This window comes from Sciurus carolinensis, chromosome 4 (assembly GCF_902686445.1).
Source record: "Sciurus carolinensis chromosome 4, mSciCar1.2, whole genome shotgun sequence".
NCBI lineage: Eukaryota > Metazoa > Chordata > Mammalia > Rodentia > Sciuridae > Sciurus > Sciurus carolinensis.
The window spans coordinates 90431399-90453597 of NC_062216.1; the positions used below are offsets into that span (position 1 = coordinate 90431399).

The 22199-nt window shown below is 35.9% G+C and overlaps 1 protein-coding gene across 4 annotated transcripts in view; it reads right to left on the reverse strand.

Annotated features, from left to right (window-relative positions):
• The window catches only part of Sox5 (SRY-box transcription factor 5), a 943363-nt gene that overhangs the window by 615011 nt on the left and 306153 nt on the right, over positions 1-22199 (reverse strand). For all 4 annotated transcript variants that reach the window (XM_047549529.1, XM_047549528.1, XM_047549526.1 and 1 more), the window contains one exon: positions 4968-5034. The gene's annotated coding sequence lies outside the window, so the exon portion shown is untranslated. The remainder of the gene's footprint in view (positions 1-4967; positions 5035-22199) is intronic.

The following is a 22199-nucleotide window of genomic DNA, read 5'->3' on the forward strand; positions in this document are numbered from 1 at the left end:
TAACCTTGGCACCTCAAATGTAAAGAGTCTCAAAACCATCCATTCCTGTGCCCAAAACTAAATAAATCAATATCAATTTTTTGTTTTATTTGCCTTTGTATATTATTGACTTTAATTCAGTTACTTGGGATTGAAAATCTTCCCTTATCATTCTTCAAAATCATCAACCTTATTGAATCCATCTTCAAACTCTGCTCGTATCTATCCCACATGTTAGCACCTTAGGCCTGACTTCACCAATTCATTTATGATTGGATTAGTATCCCATTTACAGCCTCTCCCCTTCAGTAAACCTCATGTTAACAACACATTAAGTAATTAATTCAAGGTACAGTCCTAATCACTACCCCATTTCTCCAAAACAAATATTTTAAGTGACTTCCCAAGTCTTGTTGAATTAAGGTAAACATTTAACATAGAGATTCAAAATGCTCTATGTGCTCTGCCCAGTTTACAGTCACTATGCCCCTTCTGCATACCGTCAGCAGAATCCAAACTTACTGAAACCCAATGAGGCTCTCAAGACACTAGAACCTTAAATTCATACTTGACTATCTTCCCGGTGTCCACATCACTGCTGAACAAAATCATATACATTCTGAGAGGCTCAACTCAAACATTAGTTCATCTATGAAACTTTCTGTCTTTTCTAGGAACCCTGAATTTGACCTCTTTAGTCCTTTTATACCCTTTATGACAATGTATGTCACATTAGGATCATTTGATTATACCTCTTTAAACCAAATTTGTTTAGTACATCCTATGAGCAAAAACATTGAAAAGTATTTTGGAAGATAGACTCATTTTCAAGTGAAAAGCAAAAGGAAGTCTTTCATACAGTTGAAGTACAGTGAGGACCCAATAAAATAATGACTAAAAAGTGCCACTGGATTTAGAGAGATGGGGATTACAGATAACCTTAGCAATATCAGGTTTAATGTAAGTTGAGAGGAGTGAAAAGGTGAATAAAATGAATAGAGTCATAATTGGAGGAAGAAGTAAAATTAAAAGTAGGGTTTTAGTTATTCAAAATGGAAAAGTTGAGTATATTTAAATATTGAAGTTCCCAGATAAGAGGGACAAATTGAAAAACCCAGAGAGGAGAATTGGTTTCCAGAGTGAGCTGAAGAAATGGGATTAAGCATACGTGGAAGGACTGGTACTCATGGGAGATGGAGAAACTCCATTGGGATCTGATGTAGATGGGTCTAGAATTATTCTAGACTCAAGGACAATTTTTAGTGTATGTGAGGTTTCGGCATAAACTCTCCAAAAGGTAACATTAAAGAACATTTTTATTTCTTTGATGTTCTTAGTTTAATATTAAAAGTATTTTAATTCCTCTGACCAATAAGGGAAGAATTTAGAATAGACAAACATTTTCTGGAAAATTATACTAAATATTCATAAACAGAGAAGTGTGTGTGTGTGTGCATGTGTATGCATGTGCATGTAATACATAATTTTCCATAATGGAAATATATAGAAATAGAAATATATAATTGCAATAAAAGATACCTACACTTACATTATCTAGTTAAAACTTTAATAGTTTCTAATATGCAGATTTAAAATTTTTGAAAACAATTTTAATAAAGTTCTTTGGTAGGTTAAAACTACTGAGACAAGACTGCTTGAAGAAGCAACTTTCACATTCTGAATTCCAATTTCACTACTCTGATTCATCACACAATAGGAATGATAACGGTACAATTAACTCTTCTTCCTAAGTATCAGTAATATCTTCTCTAAGCTGATGATTTTTCTGAAAATAAACATGGACACTGTCCTCTGTGACTAATACGAAATAGTGCCCTTATTTTATCATTTATATTATAAACAGCTATTCCTATTATATATACAACTTTTTATTCAACCAATTCCTATTCCTTACCTATGGATATAATGGCTTAACAAATGTAAGGGAAATATAAAGATGAGAATAACACTGCTCATTTGGTATAACGAGTCATTTGGTAACAAACACAAGCCCAAATCACCCCGCTGGAAAGTTTTAGAGTTGCTTCCTACATACATGCTCTCTTATTCCTACCAAATTATTCGTTGTTGTTGTTTTTAAACTACTCCATGTTTCCTCCTAACAAATAATCTATGGATCATGTGATAATTATAACAAAAACATAACATAATTTTTAAAGTCTTCATTTGCAAATAGAAGATAAATTTCAAAACCAGTTTGTGGACTTAACACAAAGTATAAATGGCAAACAATCGAGAAATTCAGCTGAGCCAAGAAACTCATCAGATGCACACAATTTTAAAATACATGTAATTATCATTAATGATTATATTATCCCTGTTATGAAACAAATTATTATCAAAAGCAAAATAACATGATTCAAATTCTAAAGAATTTTTAAAGTTCTGCAAATTAAGGATATGGGACAGAAAAAGATGGCTATACTATCTGTTAAGTTTCTTGAACACAATCATCAGTCAATATTTTGAAAAGACAATGTTGCCCTGATTGTTAACTTAAGCCTATTTTGAATTATAATTTATATTCTGCCTATAAAGAGAAATTTTAAAACTGTTGGATACAACCTATGGGTCAGAAAAATGCTTAAAACATGAGTTAGTATGCCTCTCATCTGCTAAAATCCCTTTAATTCTAAGTAGATGTCCCATCTCAGATAGAATAATATCAAGACACTACCACAGTCTACCAGTCTCTGGATGGAGGCACATCACTGTCCCCAGGCTGGTCTCTCACCTATCTGTTCCTCACTCTCTTCCAGCCTCTACTGCTCTTTTCTTTCTTTTTTTCTTTTTTTTGGGGGGTGGTGCTGGGGATCGAACCCATGGCCTTGTGTTTACAAGGCAAGCACTCTACCGACTGAGCTATCTCCCCAGCTCCCCCTCTACTGCTCTTGTCATTTCTTCAACACTGTGAGCACATACCTCACACTTACTCTTCCAGGTAAATGTGCCTCTCTTCCCCTCTTTTTCTAAACAGCTCCCGCTCTCACTTCATTCATCAGAGAGGGCTTCCTTCTAGAGAGTACATCTGCATTAGTCTCTCCATGTTCCTTATTTTTTAGTATTTATCCACATTGACATATATATCAAAATCTTCATTCTATTCTTTCTTTCACCAGAATTAAATCCCTATAAGAGGAGAACTTTCCTTATGTGAATAAAGAATTAATGAAAATCATCTTTTTGTCTAGAAAACTTTTTCAAGAAATGACATTAGGAAAAAAAATTTAAAACTCTTGATTTTTTTTCAAATATTAGTACAATTCAAAGTGAAAGCTGAGAATCAGTTATATTCTTTACACAATTATAAATTGATGAAGGAGGCAAATAAGAGGGTGCAAATGTAGTGTAAAGAATGGTTTGCATTCCATGATTGTAAGGAGAATAATGCAGTTGGCCTACATCACATGAAGAACTGATTTAGCTGTTACTAGAGCTTCCTGTGATGCTGGATTGCAATTTAGGTGTGCAGAATAAGTGGACTGAATAAGCCTCTTCAGACTATAGTGATCCATGAGATGTTTGTCTCCTTCTTCTTGATTTTGCTTCCACACATGAAAATCTCAAACAACAACAATATTAAGGGCAATATTTACATAACAGCTGAATGCCAAGTATACTCACCACTTTTAGCTTCAGTTTATTTGGTTTTAATGTTTAGTTCAGTGATATTTGTAAACCGAAAAATTTGGGGTGCTTATTATCATAAAACTCTTTATGAAAGTATCACTCAGAAGTGGTTCTCAACACTGTACAAGAATCAGCACAGACCTACTTACAAATCTAGTTGCACAGAAAAATTATTTTGAACAGTTTTTTTCAAACTTCTTACCTACTTGAAGAGTAGACTTGAGCATATGTACTGCATCAAGATATACTTGAAATTACCTTTCCTTTAACCAAAGGGTAATATTCTCTCAAGGTACATGACAACAAAAGCTGTCTAATCCCTGATGCTAATGCTAAATAATAACAAAAGCTGGGGAGCATCGAAGCAGAAGAGTTTTAAGCCCACTTTCCATTTAAGTGAGTCATTTTACATGAAGTCAAATCAGACTGAATGACAAAGGCACTGATCTCTGTGTGAGGAAAACTGCAAAACCCACAGGTAGTTTTGTATAAGAGACCAAGATGTGGAGGAGCTAAGACTTCAGGGAGTTATAGAAGTGGTAATGCTGGAGAACAGCAGAGAGGATGAGATCCGGAGTCTTCTGTAAGTAGCCAAGCAATAGTAGTAAGAGTTGTAATCATTGTTTAAGACAATAGAGAGAACCAGGAGGTAAATGAAAAGTCATCATCCACACTCCAGGCAGTACCCAGAGCAAAGGACAACAGGGCTTCCACTCACTGAATAAAAGATGTCATCCTTCCCACAATAACTTGCTCCAGGGAGACCCTTTGACTGCTGGGATCTTTGTGTGTACACAGAAATTGTCTCTTTTAAGTAAGCTTTGTTTTATACATGACGGTCAAGATTCAGCAACTAAAATTGTTAGCAAACAGATGGATTTCAAAGAGTGTCCAGAGCTTTTAGAGGTGAACCTGAATACAAAGAATACAGTAGAAAAAAAAGGAAACTTGGTTTTATAACCCAAGTGCCCTCCCACTACAATCACATCATTATGGACATTTGATACATTTTAAGAATTTGAATCTGGGAAATTCCTAAAACAGTCTTTATTTTAAAGCAGCTTATATAAGGATTAATAGAAACCAAGATATCTGTATGTATATTATTAGGTTAAAATTTTTCTTCCATTTTAAAAGTTTATTTAAATAATTTTGCATACTTAAATTCTGAAAAGAGGATATCCAAATGCTGGACTTGTGATATGAGTGTGAGTCACAATTTGCAAAACTCAGGACACCCCAAGTAAAGCACATATAAGAAATAGAATTTGCAGAGATTTAAGAATTGAATAATTTATGCCAAATATACAGATCAACAAATAATGGCAATTTCTGACCTGTTGAGCCTTCCAGTCCAATCTCTGCCACTCCTGGTGTCCTTGGTATTATCTATTTCTTGAATTGCTTAAAAAAAAAAAAAAGTGAGGAATATTAAAGTAATTCCAAAATTCCCCAGGGGGAAAAATTAAACATCACAAAGAGTTAAAAAAGATTTTTGCTACAAAAATTTGGAAGAAATATTAATTTCACAACAAAATGGTTGGTTGGTTTGTTTTTCAGACTAGATTCATTTCCATACAGTGTCAGACTCATAGAACTGTGCCAGTTAGTGGTTGATGAATGAATAATCAATGAACAACTAAAAACCAAACATTTATTTATTTATTTTCTTGAATATTTTTGTAAACACATGACAGTAGAGTACATTTTGACATATTACACATGCATAGAGTATATAACTTATTGTAATCAGAATCCCATTTTATGGTAATAAACCAAACATTTATTAATGATATTTCAAATTATAGTGCAAGTTGAAATGTAAAAATATGATCTAGGTAATTTGAATCCATATCAATTAAATCATTTGAAATTTTTATACTGAGTCATGTGCATGTCTGTATATATACATGTATGCATTCACACACATATGTATGTAGCCTACGGTGATCCTATGCTTAATTTTATTGAGATAGTCAATTATAACCATTGTTATACTTCATGATAGTCAACTCAAAATTATTCTTAAAATTCAGGATTATTATAGCTATAGTACATTAGGGAAAACATTCTAATGAGCACTAAAATTTATTAAATACATATCTACTTGCATTTAGCAAAGCACAGTGCCAAGTTGTACTAGGATGCTAAGTATAAGAACAAACAGTCTAAACTCATTGAATAATTTTAGGTTGAAAACAACAATAGTAAAAAAGGAAAATAAAAACAAACACTATTTACACTCAGTAATTCTTCATCAGATATAGATTTCAGATTTCATATATAAAAATAGAAATTAGTCATTGGTCCCATAAAGGAAAGCTTTGGAAATTTATCTAACCTCTAAAGGTCTATTATTTCCAAAATGAATGACAGTTTTCTAAGCTTATTATGATTCTAAACAAATCCAGAATGTGTTCAACATATATAACTTTTTATCATTTTATTATTTATTTGTGAATGTACAATAATCATTATCAAGTCAAGTTCATCTGTTATTCTTCAGTTTTTAAGCTTGCCCCCTAAGACTAGATCCCATGGTTTCAAGAGTTTTTATTAATGATATTTGGCATCATCCAATAGGCTTATCAAATTTGAATAATAATAAACATTTTTTTTGCCCCAAGATGATCCTGTATTATCAACCAGATTACATGTTCAGTATTTTTAAAATAATACTTAAAAATTACACTTTTAGGTTATGAAATGCTACTTCTTGGATACTTATCTAGCATACTAAACTGCACATAGATTTAGAGGCATCTAGGACCAGGGGACTTGTACAACTTTTGATTATTAACTTTTATAAGACTTTTCATTTCAGAAAGCCTCAACAATTTGGTGATTTCTGGAGTACCTAAAATTTTTTAAGGTACATAAAAGGGTACAAAGAATTATATGTCATAACCAAGTGGGATTTGTCCCAGGGATGCAATATTGATTTAATATCTAAATATCAAATAATGTAATACCATATTAATAAAGGATACACTTGTAAAATCATCTCAATAGATTGACAAACATTTGAAAAATCCAGCATCCTGGATTGACAAAAGTAGCCAGAGTAGGAAACTTCCTCAACCTATTAAAAAGCATCTATGAAAAACCCAATGATAATACTTAATAGTAAAAGACTGACTGCTTTCCCCAGAGTAGGAACAAGACAAGGATGCCTGATTGAACCACTTTTAGTCAACACTGTGCTAGAGGTCTCAGACAGGTTCTCTAGAAAGAAAGGAAGTAAAAGTCATCAAGATTTGAAGGAAGAAGTAAAACCACCTCCATTTTTAGGCAACATTATTTTTATACAGAAATCCTTATACTCACCAAAACACTCTAAGAACTAATGACTAAGTTCAGTGTGGTTGAGTGCACTTGATCAATACGCAAACAACAACTGTATTTCTATACACTAGAAGTGAACATTCTGAAAATGAAATCAAGAAAACAATTCTATCTATAATAACATGGAAAAGAATACAGCACTTAGATATAAATTTAATGATAGGAATAGAAGACTTGTACATTATAAACTAAAAAACAGTACTAAACAATGTTAATACCTTAAAAATGAAAAGAAATCCCATATTCAGGGATTGGAAAATTAATATTGTTAAAATGAAAATTTCCCACAATTTATCTATAGACTCAACACAATCTCTTATCAAAATCCCAGCTGGTGTGTGTGCCTCTTTGTTTTACAGAAACTGACAAGTTTACCCTAAAATCCTAAAATGTAAGGGATTCAGAATAGCTAAAACAATCCTGAAACAGAAGAAAAAGGGCAGAGGATGCATCCTTTCCAACTTTGAAATTTTCAACAAAGCAACAGTAATCAAAACAGTATGGTACTAGTATAAGGACACACATATGGCATAGAATTTCAAGAACAGAAACTGACCACACATTTATGGTCAATTAAATTCTGACAATGTTGCCAAGACAAACCTAAGGAAAAAGGTATAGTTGTGGTATGATGGAAAAAAAACAAAAACAATTCAACTTTGTCCTTGGATTCTAGCAGAAAACTTCCAAAATCCTTTTAATTCCCTGATAGGTTAGATATTATCAGAAAAAAACAATAAAAAAAAAAAAAAACACAAAAAACCACCTGGGATTAGAGGGTTAGGACCAGGTACTGTGGTACACACCTATAATCCCAGGGACTCCCAGCATGGGGGTTGTGGGGCAGGATGGTGGGGTGTGCCTGAGGATCACAAGTTCAAAACCAGCCTCAGCAATTTTGCAAGGCCCTAAGCAATTTATTGCAACTGTCTCAAAACAAAAAATAAAAAGGGCTGGAGATGTGGTTCAGTAGTTAAGCACCCCAGGGTTCAATCCCCCAGTACCAAAAAAAAAAAAAAAAAAAAAATTGAGGGCTGATTTTCAGTCTCTCCCATCTAAAATCTTGGTAATTCATAAAATAATTGTCAAGCAAACAAAGTCCAATAATGCTAGTCTGTTCCAAAGAAATTCTAAGTAGTATAAGTAAAGAGATTTTTAAGTGTGGTCTTGCTCCTTAGGTAATGAACAAAAAATGCCATGTTTTCTCTATCAAGTATTTGTTGATTCTGGCTATTCCCACATCCCAGTAGTAGTGTTTATGTGTGATCACTGAAAAGTAACTTAATGTCCATTTCCTTGTCTCTTAAATGGGAAGCAGAATAGTCAAAGAATATTTATCAGAATTAATTTTTATTGCATGTCAAGACCAAGACTGCCCATTATAAATGCTCTATCAATGTGAGATCATTCTGTTATTTTTATAATTTTTCATGGTAAAGAAAGAACATGTACAGGTAATCTAATTAAATTTTCATTACCATTCAAGGAGAAAGTAAACACATAAGAGAAGATAGTTTTGTACACATATGGGGGAATCCAGGGTTTTTCCTTTTGTATCTCAGAGGCCAGGAAGATGAGGGTCTTTGATTGGTCAGGACTATCTGGTGCCTTTGGGGTAGGTGAGAATGAAGTAGCAGCTCTTCCAAAGGAAAGGTTGTATGGTGGAAGTTGGGTTCTCTTTCTAGAAGAGTGGTAAGGAATGCTGAGAGACAGAACTATAGTCTCCCTCCATGAACTATATGAATAGGTGCAGGAGTTCAGGACTTATTATTACTTTATAATAATAAAAGGCTATTAAATAGAATAAAACATATGCACAAATTGTATGCTATTATGTAAGTGGGTCAAAAACTAAATTAAGTTTTATACAGGATCTGAGTGGGTACCTAGTGTCCTCATCAGAACCTAGTCTCCCACTACAGCCCACAACCTCTACTGGGGCACCATGTCTAGATTCACTTCCTATGTGTTGTCAAAAGTCTTTTTAAAATCCTATGTACTGGACATTTTATCTATACTGGCTCTTTATTTCACAATCACCCTATGAATTGTACATTATTAATGCAATTTAACAAATAAGTTGAACTTAGTTGCCCATGTAGTGAACAGGTAGCTGAGCTAGAACATTTTTTTGGTTTTTCTTTTGTTTTGGTACCAGGGATTGAACCCGGAGGTTCTTGACCACTGAGTCACATCCCCAGCCCTTCTTTATTTTTTGTTTTGAGACAGGATCTAGCTAGGACCTAGTTGCTTAGGGCCTCACTAAATTGCTGAGGCTGGCTTTGAACTCGAGATTCTCCTGCCTCAGCCTCCCGAGCTGCTGGAATTACAGATGTGTGCCACTGCACCTGGCCAGAATTGGGATTTGAACTCAGGGATGCTTAACTTCAAAATCAATTTTCCTTCCAAAAGATCCCATAGCTCTCTTCAAAATATGCCTATATATCATTTCCACATTTCATTTCCTAGTATTTGCTAATATAATAAAGTAATTGTTACTACTGTGTAATGAGCTGCTCAGGGCACAGTAGAAAAACAATGAGAAGTGAAGGCATCTCTTACCCCATCTGTCACTACCCCTCCTCCATTTTCTTTTATCTTCCAAGTTGCACTTACCATTCCTAAAACTAGTTTGTTTTATGACTTTGCCTATTTTGCCCATTGCTTTACCTCTAAAACACAGCCTGACTTAAAATAGGAGTTAAATAAATACTTAAAGGAAAAATGTGTCTGTGAGAATATATGCAAATCCTTCTCTTTACTACATAAGTTCCTCTTGACAAAACTACTAGCTTCTCAGCTTAAGAATCTGTACTTCTTTCATGTAATACTAAGGTAGTTGTAAGTTTAAATTCATTCATTCAAAAACCATTTACTGAGCATCTAGTACATCCCATATACTCTCCTAAGCAATGTGATCATAGCCAGAAGAAAGCAGACAAAAATCTCTCAGGCTGGTGAAGTAAAGAAAGACAAGAAAACAACACAATGTGTTAGATGGCAATATGTACTTTAAAAACTAACAAAACAACTTGTGGTTAGACCTCTGAGAGGAGGATCTCCAATTTTAAGCAGGGTAAAAGAGAAGGAAGAGATGGTACACACCTCTAATCCCAGTGGCTTGAGAGGCAGAGTCAGGAGGATCGTGAGTTAAAAGTCAGACTCCACAAAAATAAGGCACTAGGCAATTCAGTGAGACCCTTTCTCTAAATAAAATACAAAATAGGGCCGGGGATGTGGCTTAATGGTCAAGTGTCCCTACATTCAATCCCTGGTACCCCAAAAAAGGGAAGGAAGATACGTGGGCGAGGAGGTGAGCAAGTGAGATGTGTAAACTGAGGGACAAATTTTTCAGGCAGAGGGAACAACGTGATCGCATGATTACCTTTTCAGAGTGGCTGCAGTGCAGTGAACAAGGGGAGAGTAACAGGAAGCGAGATTGCAAAGTGGGTGACACAGATTGTATGAAAACTTGTGGGCCGTTATAAGGATGCAGGCTTTTGTGCACAGGAAAATTAGAGGCCATTGTAAAGGCTCAAACCAAAGCAAGAAACCACGTGACCAGTTTTAATAGGTTCAGAATTTGTCCATGAGTTTGCTATTGGCATTTTGGGTGGGCCATATCCCTTTGTTCCAACCATTCCAGGCAATCAGTTAGCCTATCTGGAACTATAATAGCAGTGATGAATTCAGAATATATATATATATATATATATATATATTTTTTTTTTTTTTTTTTTTTTTTAGATGATTTGCCAGCAGATTGGACAGAGTTGTGAGAGAGATACCTAGGTTGCCTGCTGGTGTGTTTGGAATGAGCAAACAGAGTTGCTATTAACTAAAATTGTGAAGGCCAAATATGAGTAGAGTAGATTTGATGGAGAAAGCAAGTATTCAGTCAAAGCTTATTAAGAATCACTATGCAGAGTCTGGGGGTGGGAGAATGTGGGTTTGGGAAGCATGAGGCCCTGGGTTCAAGCTCTAGCACCAAATAAGCAAGCAAGCAAACAATACACCCTACCATGTGAAAGCACATTTATCTGCATTTTATTTCAGAATTTTGCAAAATGAGGTAACAGGCACTAGTTCTAAACTGGAGGATTTTAATGTAGAGCACTTCAGTAGGGATTGTGTTACAGAAATAAATATTAGATAAATAAATACACAAATATTACTGACAACTAATGGTAATCTATTAGCCCTTGTAAGCAATAGATTAAGAGAAGTTAAGCATTTAGTAAGAAAAGCTTTTTAAAAATATATAGCCTAAAGGAAAGATTCTAATCAAGGAATTTCAAACAATAAATGGTATGTAGACAGGCAGGCTGTTAGTTAAAATCACACCATGCCCATACTGCTTGGATAGATGTCCCACTGTGAGAGCAGACGCAGTGTTGGGAAAACAGTGGGTGATACGACCGTCCTATAGTTCATACCAACTAAGCATCCCCACTTTCAGCCGTGCAAAGTCAATTGGTCAATAGATGCAAACTTTTCTACATCCATGAGTAATTTAAGGTTGGAAGAAAAGCCCTCTCCAGATATTACTTGGATGCACTTGCTCAGGTAGAGCTGACTCATTCTTCCATGGACAGAAGAAACTATTTGAATCATCACAATAAACTGATTGATGTAAACATGCAGTTTACAGTTGCTAGGAGGATGTGTCCACTTGCATTGCTGCTAGGAGTTTTCTCCCAGTGGCGACGTTCTGCCTGCTCTTGTGAATACAGAGCAACATTTTGAACAGTGACACTCATCATCTGAACATGAGGTTTCCTCCAAAATGTGTTGAATAAACAAACTCACAGAGTCAGAAGATCCTTATCATCTTTGAACCTGGATCACATCTATGACCATTCTATCTCAATATTTCCTATGACTCTTCCTCCACGAGTAGATACAGGTGAGTTATTTACATTCCAAAGAAACCCCTGCACATAACATGTGTTACTTTGTTTCCTTTAGAAAATGGCCTCATTTTCCAGACAGACCCTCTTTCAGTAGCATTAGGAGGTAGAGGAGACCTGGATATTATTCTTCAGTCAGGTTGCATCTCCAATCACCAGTTAGCTAAAGGACTTAGAGGTCTCTGCAAAGGTGGTCGCCTGCGCTACAGTGGAGAGGAATGAGATAAAGATGCAACCGGGGTAGACAGATGCCCCACTGGCTTCCATTGTTGTTGCTCTGGAAGGACAGACTGTGTCATAATGAATTACCATTAATTTGAGCCAGCAGTACTGTTAGATTGAGCCCAGCAACCCAGGATGACAAACAGTGCCTGCAAGATCATCTAATGAGGGGACAAGGCTGCTTCAGTCCTGCCGCTTCACTCAATTAGTGGACAAGGCTTTTAATGCCGCTCTGCGCAAGTAAAGCAATTTTGATTACTTAGAGCTAAGTCTCCATTTAGAATGTTTCAGAAGCTGAAATAGTTTTTTTTTTCTTTTAAAATATAATTTATCTAGAGAGTATTTGAATGGTAATAAGCTATTTTAAAGCCAATCACATTATTCCTTATTTTTTGCTTAAGTAATACTGAAATATATTTTTTAAAAGTTCAAATGATAAAATTTACTCTAGCAAATGAAATGTAAATAAGATAGCAAATGATTAAGGATATTCTGAGGGTCTGTGTGTGTGTGCCTGTGTGCTCGTGAGTGTATGCAGGCACTGTGTGTCTCTGTGCCAGAATTGCAGTTGGTGAATTTCACTTCATCAGCCAACATTATCAGGAGGGTTGCATATTTATTCTATAGATCCACATTTTTTAAAAATTCCAGATCTTGCCTACTTTGGCAGGGAGCACTTATATTTCATACTTTTGGATTTAGGGAACTTATGTTTCCACTTCATCTTTTTCTTCACTATGTCACTGCATGAAGAAAAGTGCAGGTAAGTGCAGTGGTACAACATTAACATCATGATCGCCGACATATAACTAAAACCGGACCTGAATAGAGATTTTTCTTGCCTACTATGTTCCTTTTCTCCCCATCAGAAACACACAGAGTGCTGCTCACTCTGTGTATGCATTCTCCCATTCTATCAACTATCTTTCTATCTATTCAATGTGTTTAATTCTCAGACTGCTTTTGCCCTGTGTGAAAGTCTGTGAAATTTTGCCTATTTAATTAGAAGGGCATGGATAAAAGGAAGTACTCAAGTGTTAGACACACAGTAGGTGTCAATAAATTCTGGTTAAATCAAACAAATTCTAAGGAAGAATTACCTCATTATTAAGGAAGATCTACCTCATTATTACACACTCCTATCTCCTTCCCCCTTTTCTTCCCTCAGGTAAAGGTGATTGTCAGGATCAAAAGTTGAGAACATGAATCTATACCTATATCATGCCCATCATCAAAATCAGCTTTCCTGTTAGTAATCTTTTTGAAGCCTGTTTAGAGGCAGCCCAATGCAACACAATTTTTAAATGCCCCATACCATTATTTTTTTTAACAAGTGCTTTAAGAACATGAGCAATCAGAGTTGTCCAAGGCATAAGATGGGAGAAAACTTTCAAACTTTAATACTTTGGAGCTACTGGAAAAATCCACTAGTTAAATAGAATCAACAATTTCTAGGAGAATTTCCCTCCTTTTTCTGTAGTTATGTTTAATTTTATTAAAACAATTTTAATAACTACTACTTTCTTGCCTCCACAAAGGGTTAATTCCAAAAGCATGTTTTATTCAGAGAGAGAGTTACATATTAGTAAAAAAATGGAACATTATTGTCAGAGTTGGTGTAGTAAATAAAAATTAAAGGGAAAAAACAATATGGCTCATTAGGAAGCAAGTAATATTTTCTATAATTTGTTATGTTTTTAATAAATATATTGACTTAGAAACAGGCAAATAATTTGAACAAATTCTGTGTTCCCTTCTCCCAAGATTATATGATAAGAAATCACATCACTGACTCAAATTATGATTGTAAAAACAGATAAAACAATTAATAATTCCATTTATTCTCTTTCTTGTCATAAGTAACTGTAAGAAAGAGGGAGATAGAATTCTTATTAGTTGCAGGAATATAAGAAATATAAAATTTAAGGATTAAATTTGGCAGGCTATTACCAGTAATATATACAAACCAGTAGGAATCAATCTCTTAAATGCCTCTCTTACTTCACTTTTTTCAGTTCTTTATTAGCCTACTAACCTGAGGTACCATCAATGATTACCATTTGGCTTTTCATCCATGATAGTATATAACATCAAATATATTATCTCATTATTGTTGGTTAAATTTTATTTTTGTGTATATATATATATATATATATGTATATACATGTATATGTATACATATACAGATATATATATTTGTTATTTGCATGGTTCAAAAGTCAAAATTATATAAAAAGGTAACAACTCTGAATTTAATCCCATTGTATTTTTTCTATTTATTCTCACCCATGCCTTAGACGTAATCATTTTCATTAATTCTGGCCTATCCTACCTATATTTATTTCTTTTTGTAAATAAAACCAAAAATACATATTTATTCTTATTTGCCCTTCTTTCTTATGCAAGAAACAGCACTCTGTATATATTCTTTGAAGTTTTCTTTCTTTATATATACTTTTTTCACTTATACCTAGCAATGTATCCTGGAAATAACTCCATGGAAGAAATTAGAGATCTTTCTCATTATTTTTTATATTCCATGATACTTCATTGTAGGGATACACTTTAATTTATTCAACAGGCTTATCTGCAGATGGGTATTTAGGTTATTGCCACTATTTTGCAATTGCAAATAATGTTGCAATGAATAATCTGCATGAATGTACCTTTTCTTCACTGTTTTTGTTTTGTTTGCATGTTTGTTTGTGGTGTTGGGGATGAACTGAGGGCTTAATGAGTCAAGGCAAGTACTCAACCACTGAGTCACATTCCGAGTCTTGCATGAGTGCCTCTAAAGCTCATCATGTAACCCTCAGTAAACCACTGGTGGGTAAGTGGTTGCCTTCATCTGTAATACTGTCTGTCTTGCATTTCTGATAGAGGCAAAAAGCAGAACTGGGAACCTGAATTACCTCTTTTGCTTTCACTAGAGTTCACACTTATTCCTAGTTTTGAATATAGATTCATGTGTACAGAGTACTTATAGTCTTGATTGGTAGTAATGGAGAGAATATATATTTAAAGTGTTTTCTAAACATTTCTTCATTTCATAAGATACTATTAAAACCCTCAATCTCAACCACTGGAAGATCTGAAACCCTAAGAGAAATAAAATATTCTTTTATCTATAAATGTCTTGGTAGCTAGGAATAACCTTCAACATTCTTCAAGTTTAGAACTTATATTAGGGACTTTAAAACAGTGAATGAATGAATCTACTAAATCCAACACAAGTCTGACCTAAAAGTTTAGGGAGAACTTCCAGCAAATATGTGTCAGTAGACTTTGGAACAGCCATGTATACTTAGCAGTGAGTTTATTTCTACTCTTCTGAACATGCAACAGCCTGTAGATAATACCAAGGCCATCTTTCCTACATTTGTTAAGCAATGGACAGACATGAAGCCTGGTTTGTATCTTGAGGTCACAATAACACATTCCCTTCTGTGGTTGTAACCTGTTTGTCAGCTTCCCTTTGCTGCAACAAATACCTGAGATAATCAACTTATAAACAGAAAATGTTTGACTCATAGTTTTTAATGTTTCAGCCTATGGTCAGTTGGCCCAACTGCTTTGGGGTCTTTGGCGAGGTAGCACATCATGGCAACACTGTTCACCTCATGGTCAGGAAGCAAAAGAAGAGCAAGAGACCAGGACCCACAGGTCCTGAGGCAGGTCCTGAGACAGGTCCCCTTTGAGGACACGACCTCAGTATCCTAAAACCTGCCACTAGGCACTGGCCCTTAAAATTTCCTCACCTCCCAAAGTGCTACCCTGGGACAAAACCCTTTAACACATGGGCCTTTGCAGGACAGTTGACTTCCACACTGCAGCATAATCCTTCCAGGAATGATGACTAATGCCTTTGAGCAAAGAACAGAAGTAAACAGCAAGCCCCAAGGAATCTGTCAGCACCAAGAGGGTCACTAGACAAGGCCAATGAGACATAACACACTAATGGAAGGGATCAGAGGCTCCTGGGGGAAGAAGGGAAGAGGAGAGAAAAAAAGAATTGGTTTTGTTAGGGTTTGCCAGAAATAAGTCTGAGAAATCTCTGTGGGACCCTAGGAGGGAGATAAAATTTACCTTTCCTTAGACTATTGTTGATTTTTCCCTTTAGTCTTGGAGTGGACTGAAATGGATCTAATACTCAGAGGAAAGCTCTGAAAGTCTAATAAAGAATATGAAATAGGTGAATGCTTTTGTACCAAGATTTGAATGATTTTTAATACCAGGCTTTAAAAAATTCATTTGTATCATTTATAATACAAATGTCTGATTCACCTGTGTTCATTTGGTGGAGCAAGAAACCTGGGGTGTGAATGGCCTCCTAAGCAGAACATCGCTGCTCATATGAGCATTTTGCTTATCACCATCGGATCATCACATGCAGAACATTAATCGAAGCATCTCATTGAAGGTGGGAAAGTTTTTTGCTGAGGGAAGATGTTTTAGCACAGAATCTTCTGATGAGTACTATCATTTCCAATTCTTTTTAGAAGTAGGTAGAGTGCAACTGATAAATACAATGCAAGTACATATTACATTTATTAATTAATAAGTCACAGGCTTCATTTGAAAGCTTATATAGTCATAATCATCTATTTTTCCCCCCAAAACTGCCCTGTCACATAATAATATGTACATATACCAAACACATTTTATATTGAAAAGGCATCCCAGAGAGATGAGGTGTGGATGGCGTGAAGGGTGGATGTGGGGAGCTGAATGGGTACAGATGCCTCACTGACAAAGAAAAGGGCATATGGCTTCCTTCCTCCCTGGCGAGCCTGGGTCTCAGAGAGAGCTCTAGATTTCCCTGTGATAAGCTCCTGCTTGCGAGCTCCACTGGGAAGATATTTTGTATGCCACAGAAAACCAAGATGTTTGCATTCCCACCAATCCAGGGATAAGGCATTTTCCTCATGCAGACACAAAACATACAGTATATGAATGTTTAATGGAGGCTAAAACTGGGAGAGGAACAGAAAACAAGAACAGAGCAGGTTAAAAAAATATCTGGTTTCTCTCTATCAAAATACTAATTAAAATTCATGTTCATGGGGATGATTATACATATGTTTTTGAACTAAAAGTCTAACCTGGCACTATTTTTTGGCCTTATTTTTGTGACAACATTTTTGTCCATATGGCATGAAGTGAATCATTTTACATCTTTTTTTAAGCTCTATGTGTTTTTCTTGTTGTCTATTCCCTCTTCTCCCACCACACACACACTGGCAGCCGCTACCAAGTTACCAAATGCCAACTCAACCCTGCAAGCTGGCTGCATGGAGCTATATAGTACTGGCATTTTCTTTTCTTTGCAGAAATATTCTCTCTGTATGTGTATGTCTGTCTCTGTCTGTCTGTCTCTCTCTTTCTCTCACATACCCACCCACCACGTACAGACCACTGAAGCACTCTGATGATTTCTCCTTGATTTTCCTAGCAATCTGTCCACTCCTCTGGCTTCTGCCTGGTTCCCGTGTGTGCAGCATGGCTGTTGGCCTGCTACGGAGGACCTCACCAGCCTCTCTGGCGCCCCACCCAGCTCTCCCTCTCTACAGCACTCTGAAAATTAGTGGTTTGCTTAAGAACTGCTATAAATTAATGGTTAATTGAGTCCATGTAATTAGTTTAGTTACAGCAAAGTGCAAAAGTCAAGATTGTACAGTGTCTGTCCCCACCCCCACCCCTCTGTAAAATCCTAATAATCCATGTTCCTGCTTTTGCAGACAGGAAAGTTCCTTATCTGCAGTGCAGCCACACTGCCTGACCGCTGGGGTCTTGGCTGGCACACATTTTGTACACGTGCTGCCTCCACCAGCATCAGGCACTGCTGAGTTTGTGTGGAAGGGCAGCAACTCCACCTAACAAATGTAACTTTAACAACAGTAAAACAACCTAATAGCTTAGCATGCCAGGGGGCTAATGTGGCGGGCCATTTACTGCTGCACTAAATAGCCCCGGTTTGATTCTCATTGCCAAGTGTCGAACTGAGAATTGCAAGGCAGGAGTAGCTCCTAATTCATTAGATAAAGGGGGTCATTGCTCATAGGGCTGGGGGATGAGGAAAGATAAGAAATTGAACAAGTTATTCCCTTTTCAAATGGCATCAAGACCTGGGCTACCTGCAGTCGGAGACAGCAGTCACTGAAACATGAGGGCGCTCTCTTCTTGGCACTCAGATGCCAAAGTCTAACTCATTATAAGTGTGTGTGCTTTATTTCACAATGTTCCACTGGAAAGAAGCTAGAGGGGGAAGGGAGTCTAATGTTGAGACCTGTTATTTATTATTTGTAAAACGCATCGACACCTTTGGAACAAAAGCAACATCACAAGAAAAAAGTATGATTTAGCCCATGCTGTAAAATGAGATGTCCCTGCCAGCTATTCTGCCTCATGAGCCCTGAAAAAGTTGCTATGGATAGTTGTGACCTGGCTAATAGGCTGGGCAGGAGAGAGACCACTAGCAATAAAAGGAGAACAAAATTCTTGTTAACATGGCTACATCTCATAATATTGTCTGTCTTTCTTTTGCCTTTTTATTTCCATTGCTGGCAGTTATAAACTGTCCTGAATGGTCATTATAAGGTTATGTGGACAAAATAGTTCACCTATCTGTTTAATAAAAGAGAGCAATAATCAAAATGTCAAATGAGATCCCTAAAATGGGACATCTTTATTTCCTGAACATTAGCCCTAAAACAACTGATTTCTCTAATTCCTGCCATCACTCAGATTGGCCTTGAATTACCTCCCAATAGGCCTCCCATGTGCTTCTAGATGAGAGTGTGTAATGGGGGATCTGTTAATTAACTAGAAGCAAAGTTGCGCGGTGGGGATCAAACACTGGATACGTCCTAAAACTCCCACAGAGAAGATGAAATGCAGCGCAAACTTTAAAGACTTCCCGTCATTAGCTGAGACCTTGCTGCTCCTGGCCCAGACCCCTCCTGTTTCAGAGAACAATGAGGACAATGATGGCAGAAATGAAATAGTGCAGCCAGGAACAAAGGGACTGGCTATTTACCGGTAGAAAAAGAAAGAATGGGGGAGGGGGAAAGAAAGGGAGAACTTTCTTTCTCTGTGGGTCCTGTCTACTTTTAATTAATTTATGACTGCCAGGGAATTACACAGAGAGCACACCCAAGCACAACTGTACCCTAAGCACAGGGTTAATGCATGGAGCATCTACCGTTTGCTCCCAGGAAAAGTGCAACCTACTGAAGGGAAAGGGTGGCTGAGGAAGGAGAAAAGACAAGATGGAAGGAGTGACAAAGGATCAACCATAGGACTGAACTTTCACTCTGAGTATCAACATTCAAACTGGAGGATGATCAAAACAAAAGAAAACAAAGCAGCTCTGTCCCAAGAGAAACACAGCTCTCAGATCAGTCCTCCATCACCCAAAGGCAGGAACTGTGCCCTAACACAAAGCTCAAATCTTGCACTTTTCAAAGGTCTCCAGTATATATTTAGGTACAAATATACCTAAATAGTGTATCAATAGTGAAAGTACATAATCACGATAGTGACTTATTGTTCTTTCCTGTTTCTTGACAAATCAGAATAATTATACTGAAAATACAACAAACCAAGGAATAACAAATCCTAACTACTGGAGGACTTAGTCCTCATTTTGCATTCTGACTTTGTAGAATTCAAATCAGCAGTTTTTCTATATATCTAACGTGCAAGGCTTCAAAAGGATTAGGAGAACACATTATTGAACCAAAGAGGTGAACAGAGAGAAAGCTTTGTCCTCCCTGGTTACATGAATCTCTTTCACTGAGATGCATCAGTATGATAAGGGGAGCTGTTATTTAGAGGGGCCAATGGCTCTGCTCTTGATCTTCAAGTGTTAGTTGAAAATGGTCACACTAGAGTTATTTTATTTTTGATTGGCATATAATACTTGTATGTATTTATGGGTACAATCTGATGTTTCAATGCATGCACACACTGGACAATGATCAATCTATCACCTTAAACATTTGTTATTTCTTTGTGTTAAGAACACTCAAAATCTTCTCTTCCTGCTCTTTTAAAGTATGGAAAACATTACTCTGAAACACAGAGCAACATTGTGCTATGGAACACTAGAAGGTACTCCTTCCATCAAACTAGAACATTGAACCTGTTGACTCACCTCTCTCCATCCTGGCCTCTCTATTACCTATCCTAGTTTCTGGTAAACACTGAATTAATTTATTTTCAGAAGCTCAGACACAATACTCACTTTTCTGTTTTCAAATCATATGTTTAGAACAATCAGTGGAAATTGTGCAAATGAACAAAACAAGCAAATCTCTCAAGATTATGTTTTGTGACTGATTTTCTTACTTTTCACCTATCAAATATGAAAGGTTTAGATTTTAATAAGCTCAACCACAAACTCAACTGTAGGGAAAAAAATCTTAAGCATATAGTTCAACCAACTAAAAATACTATATAATCAAAAGGGAGTTAGAGGTCAGAGGTTTACCATTAGCCACTTGTACAGTCTAACCAATATTAAAAATAAACTCCACAATGAACTGAAAGGCACACTGCCAATTATTGAGAATCTTACTTAGTGTCTCTGCATATAAATTCACAAAGAGTAAGGGATTCCCCATACATTTTATGATTGATATGACTATGCTGTCTACCAATGATAATATGGAAGAATGGCAGAGTAGCAAGATAGGTTAGGATTGAAAGGTTCTAAAGTTACATTTCTGATATCTAAAAACCAAGTGTTTGTCTTAGAGAAAACATTGTTTATTCTCCTTGGTCTAGTTTCCATGGGGATAATACTTCTGATTACACCACAGGGTTGTTTTGAGTGTCAAATGATACAACATATGTCCAAGTATTTAAAAAAAAAACAAAAAAAGAAAACACCAATTTACTTTCAATTTGACTGTCCTCTCCTGTTCCTAGAACAGTTCTAGGTCCAAAATGAAAGGTTATTTAGGACCTAAGAATCTACAATGGGGTTACCAAATCCTTGGGATTTCATAATTCTCCTCAAACTTCCTGAACAAGTTTGCAAATCAATTTCAGAAAAATTATATTCTATAATCAAACCAGATTGCTACATTCTACTTTTAATACATACTATATTTCTCTTTCTTTCTAAGTACAACAATAGCTTATAAACAAGATTACATCATCTTTTTCTAATGAAGTAATGGCTTACCTATTTTCTACTTCATTTAACAATTTTTATCTTCCCAATTATGCGACATTCTATTTATGCACTATTCCCCAAATCCTTAATATTGTTTGCTGATCTTTCAGTTTTTATGATAATTTGAAGATAACTCCAGAAATTTCCTTTGTATTAAACAAAAGTTATATAAGTAGTCACAAAGTCAAAATACCAAAGATGAAGTTCAGACCATATTCATGGCAGTAAAGACAAAAGGGGAAATTCCTGATACAAAGAGAAATCTAACAGTACTTAATAGTAATCCCTTCAGGATTCAAGTAACCAAAAATTTGTAAGATAAATCTGTTCCTAAAACAGGGAAGAATCCCTGAGGGAAAAACCACAATCATTTAGAATATGATTGATAGAGAAGTGTCCTAGCATAGAAAGGCAGGTCAAATATCACTAATTTCTAACTCTAAGAATGACTCCATGAGAGTATAACCTCCTGATTTAATCATTATTTCTACTGGTTAAATATTTTTTTATTAGGCAAAAACGTAAGACACCTGGCTTTAAAGACCCCTGTAAAAGCCGTGAGAAGTAACTATATACCAGTTCTGATATTCTGTACAGCATATGTAGTATTAAACATTTTTTAAAAAGTACTCCCAAGTATTTATAAATTGAGAGAATCCATATAACATCCCTGCATCTGACAATTTTTTTGAATTTCAAAAGCTCTGTCAATGACATGCCCACTCTCCTACTGGTGGTAAGCAGAAGCAGCCCATGTGACAGAGACTCATACTCTTGGGCTCACCCTAGTCCTCACTAGTTCTGCGTGGCTCCTGCATTCAGCTAAGTTTTTGACACCTGAAATTTCAGAGTAGGCTTCAGGGGAATGTAGTAGTAAAATATTCAGAATTTTTTTTCAGAACACAGATTTC